General features: G+C 39.7%; 1 non-coding gene across 1 annotated transcript; it reads left to right on the top strand.

Annotated features, from left to right (window-relative positions):
* The first annotated feature begins 8143 nt into the window (after positions 1 to 8143).
* LOC122241645 lies at positions 8144 to 8245 on the top strand. The gene has a single exon (XR_006221885.1). It is a non-coding gene; the product is annotated as a U6 spliceosomal RNA (small nuclear RNA).
* Positions 8246 to 10907: the final 2662 nt, after the last annotated feature.

Here is a 10907-nt window from a genome sequence, read left to right as displayed (position 1 = left end):
AAGAGAGCGAGAAAATCCTAAGCAGGCTCCAGACTGTCAGCCTGGACCCAGTCCCAGAGTTCTGTCCCACGTACTGGGAGATTATGACCTGAGCTGAAATCAACAGTCCCACACCTTACCAACCAAGCCACCCAAGCCGTGATTTAGAAGTTTTGATATGTATAATGTAAGGCAAAGGCCATTACTTACTGGTGTTCCATTTAGTGAATGCACACTCAAAGTATGTATGGTTTTTATAGCTTTTATAGTATAAAGTGTGCCTCTCACACACACACAGACACACATACATTCACACACAAAGGCAGCAATTCAGTAAGTGGAATCATTTGAGATTGCATTTTAGAACATCTGTGATAAATGACTTCTCGAGTAAGCATGAAACATCTCATTGAAAATGCCAAGGCTTTTGGCATCTATAGCAAATATAAATGTTGCTATTTGATATTTTATTTTGCAGAAATTGTACTTTTTTTAAAGAGAAAAGTATGTATGTATGTATTTATTTATTTTAATGTTTTATTTATTTTTGAAACAGAGACAGAGCTCGAGTGGGGGACAGGCAGAGAGAGAGGGAGACACAGAGTCCGAAGTAGGCTCAGGCTCTGAGCTGTCAGCCCAGAGCTGACGTGAGGCTGGAACCCACCAACCTAAGCCGAAGTCGGAGGCTTTACCAACTGAGCCACCCAGGTGCCCCTACCTAAAAATATTTTATGAAACCATGTATATACTTTCACACATTTTGATGTTGACATCTAAAATTTGTATCTTGACTTAAAAGGATTAAATTTTTAGTGTATTATAAATATTCACATTTGAAATTATTGTATCTCTTTTAAATGTATGAAAAGGAATTTAAATACCATAGTGATGTGATGACTATCACCGAGCATTTATTTTTATTTTTTATTTATTTTTAAATTTACATCCAAGTTAGTTAGCATGTAGTGCAATAATGATTTCTGGAATAGATTCCAGTGATTCATCCCCTATGTATAGCACCCAGTGCTCATCCCACCAAGTCTCCTCCTTAATGCCCCTTCCCCATTTAGCCCATCCCCCCCAAACACAACCCTTCCAGCAACCCTCAGTTTGTTCTCTGTATGTAAGAGTCTCTTACGTTTTGTCCCCCTCCGTTTTTATATTAATTTTGCCTCCCTTCCCTTATGTTCATCTGTTTTGTATCTTAAAAAAATTTTTTTAATCTTTATTTATTTTTGAGAGAGAGCATATGAGCAGGGGAGGAGCAGAGAGAGAGGCAGACACAGAATCCGAAGCAGGCTCCAGGCTCCAAACTGTCAGCACAGAGTCTGATGCGGGGCTCGAGCCCACGAACGGTGAGATCATGACCTGAACCAAAGTCGGACACTGAACTGACTGAACCACCCAGGCTCCCCCATCTGTTTTGTATCTTAAAGTCCATATGTCTGAAGTCATATATTTGTCTTTCTCTAACTATTTTCGCTTAGCATAATACCCTCTAGTCCCATCCACGTAGTTGCAAATGGCAAGATTTCATTATTTTTGATTGCCGAGTAATACTCCATTGTATATATATACCACATCTTTAATTATCTGTTGATGGACATGTGGGATCTTTCCATACTTTGGCTATTATATCAATAGCTCTCTACAAACATTGGGGTGCATGTGCCCCTTTGAAACAGCACACCTATATTCCTTGGATAATACCTAGTAGTGCAATTGCTGGGTCATAGGGTAGTTCTATTTTTAACTTTTTTTTTTTTTTCTCAATATATGAAGTTTATTGTCAAATTGGTTTCCATACAACACCCAGTGCTCATCCCGAAAGGTGCCCTCCTCAATACCCATCACCCACCCTCCCCTCCCTCCCACCCCCATCAACCCTCAGTTTGTTCTCAGTTTTTAACAGTCTCTTATGTTTGGCTCTCTCCCACTCTAACCTCTTTCTTTTTTTTTTCCTTCACCTCCCCCATGGGCTTCTGTTAAGTTTCTCAGGATCCACATAAGAGTGAAACCATATGGTATCTGTCTTTCTCTGTATGGCTTATTTCACTTAGCATCACACTCTCCAGTTCCATCCACGTTGCTACAAAAGGCTATATTTCATTCTTTCTCATTGCCACGTAGTATTCCATTGTGTATATAAACCACAATTTCTTTATCCATTCATCAGTTGATGGACATTTAGGCTCTTTCCATCATTTGGCTATTGTTGAGAGTGCTGCTATAAACATTGGGGTACAAGTGCCCCTATGCATCAGTACTCCTGTATCCCTTGGGTAAATTCCTAGCAGTGCTATTGCTGGGTCATAGGGTAGGTGTATTATTAATTTTCTGAGGAACCTCCACACTGCCTTCCAGAGTGGCTGCACCAGTTTACATTCCCACCAACAGTGCAAGAGGGTTCCTGTTTCTCCACATCCTCTCCAGCATCTATAGTGTCCTGATTTGTTCATTTTGGCCACTCTGACTGGCGTGAGGTGATATCTGAGTGTGGTTTTGATTTGTATTTCCCTGATAAGGAGCGATGTTGAACATCTTTTCATGTGCCTGTTGGCCATCTGGATGTCTTCTTTAGAGAAGTGTCTATTCATGTTTTCTGCCCATTTCTTCACTGGGTTATTTGTTTTTCGGGTGTGGAGTTTGGTGAGCTCTTTATAGATTTTGGATACTAGCCCTTTGTCCGATATGTCATTTGCAAATATTTTTTCCCATTCCGTTGGTTGCCTTTTAGTTTTGTTGGTTGTTTCCTTTGCTGTGCAGAAGCTTTTTATCTTCATAAGGTCCCAGTAATTCATTTTTGCTTTTAATTCCCTTGCCTTTGGGGATGTGTCGAGTAAGAGATTGCTACGGCTGAGGTCAGAGAGGTCTTTTCCTGCTTTCTCCTCTAAGGTTTTGATGGTTTCCTGTCTCACATTCAGGTCCTTTATCCATTTTGAATTTATTTTTGTGAATGGTGTGAGAAAGTGGTCTAGTTTCAACCTTCTGCATGTTGCTGTCCAGTTCTCCCAGCACCATTTGTTAAAGAGACTGTCTTTTTTCCATTGGATGTTCTTTCCTGCTTTGTCAAAGATGAGTTGGCCATACGTTTGTGGGTCTAGTTCTGGGGTTTCTATTCTATTCCATTGGTCTATGTGTCTGTTTTTGTGCCAATACCATGCTGTCTTGATGATGACAGCTTTGTAGTAGAGGCTAAAGTCTGGGATTGTGATGCCTCCTGCTTTGGTCTTCTTCTTCAAAATTACTTTGGCTATTCGGGGCCTTTTGTGGTTCCATATGAATTTTAGGATTGCTTGTTCTGGTTTCGAGAAGAATGCTGGTGCAATTTTGATTGGGATTGCATTGAATGTGTAGATAGCTTTGGGTAGTATTGACATTTTGACAATATTTGTTCTTCCAATCCATGAGCAGGGAATGTCTTTCCATTTCTTTATATCTTCTTCAATTACCTTCATAAGCTTTCTATAGTTTTCAGCATACAGATCTTTTACATCTTTGGTTAGATTTATTCCTAGGTATTTTATGCTTCTGGGTGCAATTGTGAATGGGATCAGTTTCTTTATTTGTCTTTCTGTTGCTTCATTGTTAGTGTATAAGAATGCAACTGATTTCTGTACATTGATTTTGTATCCTGCAACTTTGCTGAATTCATGTATCAGTTCTAGCAGACTTTTGGTGGAGTCTGTCAGATTTTCCATGCATAATATCATGTCATCTGCAAAAAGTGAAAGCTTGACTTCATCTTTGCCAATTTTGATGCCTTTGATTTCCTTTTGTTGTCTGATTGCTGATGCTAGAACTTCCAGCACTATGTTAAACAACAGCGGTGAGAGTGGGCATCCCTGTCATGTTCCTGATCTCAGGGAAAAAGCTCTCAGTTTTTCCCCATTGAGGATGATGTTAGCTGTGGGCTTTTCATAAATGGCTTTTATGATCTTTAAGTATGTTCCTTCTATCCCGACTTTCTCAAGGGTTTTTATTAAGAAAGGGTGCTGGATTTTGTCAAAGGCCTTTTCTGCATCGATTGACAGGATCATATGTTTCTTCTCTTTTTTTTTGTTAATGTGATGTATCACGTTGATTGATTTGCGAATGTTGAACCAGCCCTGCATCCCAGGAATGAATCCCACTTGGTCATGGTGAATAATTCTTTTTATATGCTGTTGAATTCGATTTGCTAGTATCTTATTGAGAATTTTTGCATCCATATTCATCAGGGGTATTGGCCTGTAGTTCTCTTTTTTTACTGGGTCTCTGTCTGGCTTAGGAATCAAAGTAATGCTGGCTTCATAGAATGAGTCTGGAAGTTTTCCTTCCCTTTCTATTTCTTGGAATAGCTTGAGAAGGATAGGTATTATCTCTGCTTTAAACGTCTGGTAGAACTCCCCTGGGAAGCCATCTGGTCCTGGACTCTTATTTGTTGGGAGATTTTTGATAACTGAATTCAATTTCTTCTCTGGTTATGGGTCTGTTCAAGCTTTCTATTTCCTCCTGAGTGAGTTTTGGAAGAGTGTGGGTGTTTAGAAATTTGTCCATTTCTTCCAGGTTGTCCAATTTGTTGGCATATAATTTTTCATAGTATTCCCTGATAATTGTTTGTATCTCTGAGGGATTGGTTGTAATAATTCCATTTTCATTCATGATTTTATCTATTTGGGTTCATCTCCCTTTTCTTTTTGAGAAGCCTGGCTAGAGGTTTGTCAATTTTGTTTATTTTTTCAAAAAACCAACTCTTGGTTTCGTTGATCTGCTCTACTGTTTTTTTAGACTCTATATTGTTTATTTCTGCTCTGATCTTTATTATTTCTCTTCTTCTGCTGGGTTTAGGCTGCCTTTGCTGTTCTGCTTCTATTTCCTTTAGGTGTGCTGTTAGATTTTGTATTTGGGATTTTCCTTGTTTCTTGAGATAGGCCTGGATTGCGATGTATTTTCCTCTCAGGACTGCCTTTGCTGCATCCCAAAGCGTCTGGATTGTTGTATTTTCATTTTCATTTGTTTCCATATATTTTTTAATTTCTTCTCTAATTGCCTGGTTGACCCACTCATTCTTTAGTAGGGTGTTCTTTAACCTCCATGCTTTTGGAGGTTTTCCAGACTTTTTCCTGTGGTTGATTTCAAGCTTCATAGCATTGTGGTCTGAAAGTATGCATGGTATAATTTCAATTCTTGTAAACTTATGAAGGGCTGTTTTGTGACCCAGTATGTGATCTATCTTAGAGAATGTTCCATGTGCACTCGAGAAGAAAGTGTATTCTGTTGCTTTGGGATGCAGATTTCTAAATATATCTGTCAAGTCCATCTGATCCAATATATCATTCAGGGCCCTTGTTTCTTTATTGACCATGTGTCTAGATGATCTATCCATTTCTGTAAGTGGAGTGTTAAAGTCCCCTGCAATAACATTCTTATCAATAAGGTTGCTTATGTTTATGAGTAATTGTTTTATATATTTGGGGGCTCCGGTATTCGGCGCATAGACATTTATAATTGTTAGCTCTTCCTGATGGATAGACCCTGTAATTATTATATAATGCCCTTCTTCATCTCTTGTTACAGCCTTTAATTTAAAGTCTAGTTTGTCTGATATAAGTATGGCTACTCCAGCTTTCTTTTGGCTTCCAGTAGCATGATAAATAGTTCTCCATCTCCTCACTCTCAATCTAAAGGTGTCCTCAGATCTAAAATGAGTCTCTTGTAGACAGCAAATAGATGGGTCTTGTTTTTTTATCCATTCTGATACCCTATGTCTTTTGGTTGGTGCATTTAATCTATTTACATTCAGTGTTATTATAGAAAGATATGGGTTTAGAGTCATTGTGATGTCTGTATGTTTTATGCTTGTAGTGATGTCTCTGATACTTTGTCTCACAGGATCCCCCTTAGGATCTCTTGTAGGGCTGGTTTAGTGGTGACAAATCCCTTCAGTTTTTGTTTGTTTGGGAAGACCTTTATCTCTCCTTCTATTCTAAATGACAGACTTGCTGGATAAAGGATTCTCGGCTGCATATTTTTTCTGTTTAGCACACTGAAGATATCGTGCCAAGCCTTTCTGGCCTGCCAAGTTTCAAAAGAGAGATCAGTCACGAGTCTTATAGGTCTCCCTTTATATGTGAGGGCACGTTTATCCCTTGCTGCTTTCAGAATTTTCTCTTTATCCTTGTATTTTGCCAGTTTCACTATGATATGTCGTGCAGAAGATCGATTCAAGTTACGTCTGAAGGGAGTTCTCTGTGCCTCTTGGATTTCAATGCCTTTTTCCTTCCCTAGTTCAGGGAAGTTCTCAGCTATTATTTCTTCAAGTACCCCTTCAGGACCTTTCCCTTTCTCTTCCTCCTCTGGGATACCAATTATGCGTATATTATTTCTTTTTAGTGTATCACTTAGTTCTCTAATTTTCCCCTCATACTCCTGGATTTTTTTATCTCTCTTTTTCTCAGCTTCCTCTTTTTCCATAACTTTATCTTCTAGTTGACCTATTCTCTCCTCTGCCTCTTCAATCCGAGCTGTTGTTGTTTCCATTTTGTTTTGCATTTCGTTTAAAGCGCTTTTCAGCTCCTCGTGACTGTTCCTTAGTCCCTTGATCTCTGTAGCAAGAGATTCTCTGCTGTCCTCTATACTGTTTTCAAGCCCAGCAATTAATTTTATGACTATTATTCTAAATTCACTTTCTGTTATATTATTTAAATCCTTTTTGATCAGTTCATTAGCTGTTGGTATTTCCTGGAGATTCTTCTGAGGGGAATTCTTCCGTTTGGTCATTTTGGATAGTCCCTGGAGTGGTGAGGACCTACAGGGCACTTCCCCTGTGCTGTGGTGTATAACTGGAGTTGGTGGGCGGGGCTGCAGTCTGACCTGATGTCTGCCCCCAGCCCACTGCTGGGGCCACAGTCAGACTGGCGTGTGCCTTCTCTTCCCCTCTCCTAGGGGCGGGATTCACTGTGGGGTGGCGTGGCCCGTCTGGGCTACTTGCACACTGCCAGGCTTGTGGTGCTGGGGATCTGGCGTATTAGCTGGGGTGGGTAGGCAAGGTGCACGGGGGCAGGGGGGGCAGGCTTAGCTCGCTTCTCCTTAGGTGATCCACTTCAGGAGGGGCCCTGTGGCAGCGGAGGGAGTCAGATCCGCTGCCGGAGGTTTGGCTCCGCAGAAGCACAGAGTTGGGTGTTTGCGCGGAGCGAGCAAGTTCCCTGGCAGGAACTGGTTCCCTTTGGGATTTTGGCTGGGGGATGGGCGGGGGAGATGGCGCTGGCGAGTGCCTTTGTTCCCCACCAAACTGAGGGCTCAGCAGCTCTCCCTCCCTTTGTCCTCCAGCCTTCCCGCTTTCCGAGCAGGGCTGTTAACTTATGACCTCCCAGACGCTAAGTCGCGCTTGCTGTAGGAACATACTCCGTCCGGCCCCTCCGCTTTTGCCATCCAGACTCGGGGGCTCTGCTTGGCTGGCAAGCCGCCCCTCCGCCCCGGCTCCCTCCCACCAGTCCGTGGAGCGCGCACCGCCTCGCCGCCCTTCCTACCCTCTTCCGTGGGCCTCTCGTCTGCGCTTGGCTCCGAAGACTCCGTTCTGCTAATCCTCTGGCGGTTTTCTGGGTTATTTAGGCAGGTGTAGGTGGAATCTCTCTATTTTTAACTTTTTGAGGAACCTCCATTCTGTTTCCCAGAGTGGCTGCAGCAGTTTGCATTCCCACCAGCAGTGCAAAACAGATCCTCTTTCTCCACATCCTCACCAGCCTCTGTTGTTGCCTGAGTTGTTAATTTTAGCCATTCTTACTGGTGTGAGGTGGTATCTCATTGTGGTTTTGATTTGTATTTCACTGATGATGAGTGATGTTGAGCATCTTTTCATCACATAAAAGTCTTTTAGAAATTTCTCTTGGGTCAGTTACATCACAAGAGATTGCCTTTTATCCGGAGGAACTCCCATATCCCCTCATTATCTCCAGGCTTATAGAGAGAGTTAAACTCCTCATGGCCCACAAAGAGAAATGCCTAATCAGTTCCTAGAGGAAATAACCTAACAGTGGCATTTCAACAAAAAGAGGCTAGTGGTGGAGCACCCCCAGCAGAATGGAGGAATTTATTACTGACATTTTTATAATTCCCAGCACATGGTGATAATAAAAAGAAGACATATAGTTGGTTTATTATTATTTAAAATTCTCTACACACAGTGCTCACTTCAGCACATATACTAAAATTGGAATGATAGAGAAGATTAGCATGGCCCTTAAGCAAGGATGACATGCAAATTCATGAAGTGTTGCATATTTTAAAAAATAATAAAAATAAAATTCTGTACACACAATGCACCCCCTTTTGTCTGAACCTGGAGCAGAACATTACATCAAACAAATAGTAAGTCCTTGTTAATTTGTGTCAGAGAGAACATAGGTGGATTCTAGGCATGTCTGTTTAAAAAGAATAAAATATAAAGGCTAGGAAGGGCAAGTATACTTATATGGTTTCATTCATTCAGGCTTTGAGATTTTAGTGTTACATTGAGCACCTGATATTGGATCTGAATGTGCTTGTTTGGTTAACTGAAGCCTGGATTGAATACTGGCCAACAGTCATTCAAGTTGAGATGCCAGATATTTCCTGGCAGGGAGTCAGCAAACTAAGGAATTGGGGCCCTATCTGTTTTTGTAAATAAAGTTTTATGGGAAGACAGCTATGCTCATTTATTTATGTATTGTCTATGGCTGCTTTCATGCCACAATGGCAGAACTGAATAGTTGTGATAGAGACCACATGGCTCTCAAAGCCTAAAATATTATCTGGTCCTTTAACAGAAAAAGCTTGTGGGTCCCTGCTGTAGGGGAAAGAAATCTACAGATTTAGGGAGATGGGAATGTTGGTATGGATTTTGTTGACATGTCAAAATACTTTAGAACTCACAAAGGAAGTTAACAAACTGTTACATAAGTGATATTCTATCTTTCTGCCCTAAAATTATACCTTCATAATGTCAAATTTAAAATATGTGTAAACTATGGTTTTTATGATTGAAAGTCAATAAACTAACAAAGATAGGTGAACTTAGTTATTGCACATGCCTAGGTATTCTAGAATGGTCTAGTGTGTTTGGATACAAAATAAAATATAGACACATAATTCAGAAATTATTTGTTTTATTAAGTTAATTTTTCATTTCAGCAGTATCTCTGTTTTTATAATCAAGATTTCACATCTTTTGTTCCTGGCAGTGTTTTCCTGGCAGTAATGCCAAATTAGCTTATCTTGGGTCATAGTATTTCTTGGATAGATTTTTAAAAATATAATCTTTTCAGGGGCACCTGGGTGGCTCAGTCGGTTAAGCGTCCGACTTCAGTTCAGGTCATGATCTCACAGTTCGTGGGTTCAGGCCCATGTCAGGCTCTGTGCCGACAGCTCAGAGCCTGGAGCCTGCTTCGGATTCTGTGTCTCCCTCTTTCTCTGCCCCTCCCCTGCTCGCACTCTCTCTCTCTCTCTCAAAAAATAAAAATTAAAAAAATTTTTTTTCAAGTTTATTGAGGCATAATACATATAAAGGATAATTTTTAAATTCTTTTCAATTGGAGAAATTTTCTTTGTTCAGAGAGTAGGGAATAATTTGGCTCAGGTAGCAAAAAAGAAAAGAATGCATAACTGCTGTGTACTATTTTCCACATTCATTAGTGTATCAGGCTGAATAATGGCACCCAAATATGTCCACATCCTAATCTCTGGAATTTGTAAATGTTATTTTACATGGTAAAATACACTTTGCAGAGGTGATTAAACTAAAACTCTTGAAATGGAAAGATCAAGTTGGATTATTCATGTGGGCTCAACATAATCACAATAGTCCTAATAGGAAGGACACAAGAAAAGTCAGAAACAAACTGAACTGAATCACTGAAACTGATTTCTAACTTCTGACCTCCAGAATTGTAAAAGTGAATTTATGTTGTTTTAAACCACTAAATTTGTGCCAATTTGTTATAGCACCAACAGGAATGTAGTATAATGACCTTTAAATAAAATGACACAACTTAAAGAATATCTATCAGTTAAGTACTATTTTATAGTAATTAGATTCAGGGTATTAGCTATTCACTTCAAAGAAACTTACTTCGCCTCTCTTACTAAAAAAAAAGGTTACTCCTTGCCAAGGAAGTTATTTCTCTTTTGTGTCAGATTATCTAAGCAACTGATCTCCTTGAATAAGATTTGTCTCTTTATTTTAGTCTGTGTTGCCATAACATTATATGTATCATATATTCCCTTAATAGTGTATAACTTATTATTAATCTTTTGGTACATTTTTATGAAGAATTCCATGCTTGTTACCTAACACTTTAACATATATAGCACAATAATCTGGATCCCTACAACCAGTATGTCATTTGGCCTACTTTCATTAAAGTGAAATTAAAATTATGTATTACAACAGTGTATTTCTTTAAAAAAATTTTTTTGGTTTATGATGTTATGAATCACAGCTTACCTAACAAGCATCCTACTACATCTCATCACACATCCTTCAGATGATTGCCTGTGTCTGCTCTGATTAATGATGTGCTGGACTTACAATTTACACTCACAGGGCAGTCAATGATCCCTTATTTTCTTGTTCTGACTTTTTTTTAATTTACTTTTTTAGTAATATCTACACCCAAATATGGGGCTCAAACTCATGACCCGAAGACCATGAGTTACAAGCTCTTCCAACTGAGCCAGCCCGGTGCCCTCTAATAGTGTGTTTCTTACCTCTGATCCTTTAATGTTATTTCATTTGATCCCTAACCATCATTAACACTCTATTTTACACATGAAATAACTAAAACCAGATAGGTTTAAGTGTCTTACTCTAAGTCACAGAGGTACTTTATAGGAGAAATGTAAATTGAAGCCAGATCTTTTGTTCCAGACCTGAGCTCTTTCACTGGATCCCATTCTATTAAAGACATATG

This window comes from Panthera tigris, chromosome C1, assembly GCF_018350195.1.
Source record: "Panthera tigris isolate Pti1 chromosome C1, P.tigris_Pti1_mat1.1, whole genome shotgun sequence".
In the NCBI taxonomy this organism is placed as follows: domain Eukaryota; kingdom Metazoa; phylum Chordata; class Mammalia; order Carnivora; family Felidae; genus Panthera; species Panthera tigris.
This window is presented reverse-complemented; position numbering and strand designations above follow the sequence as displayed.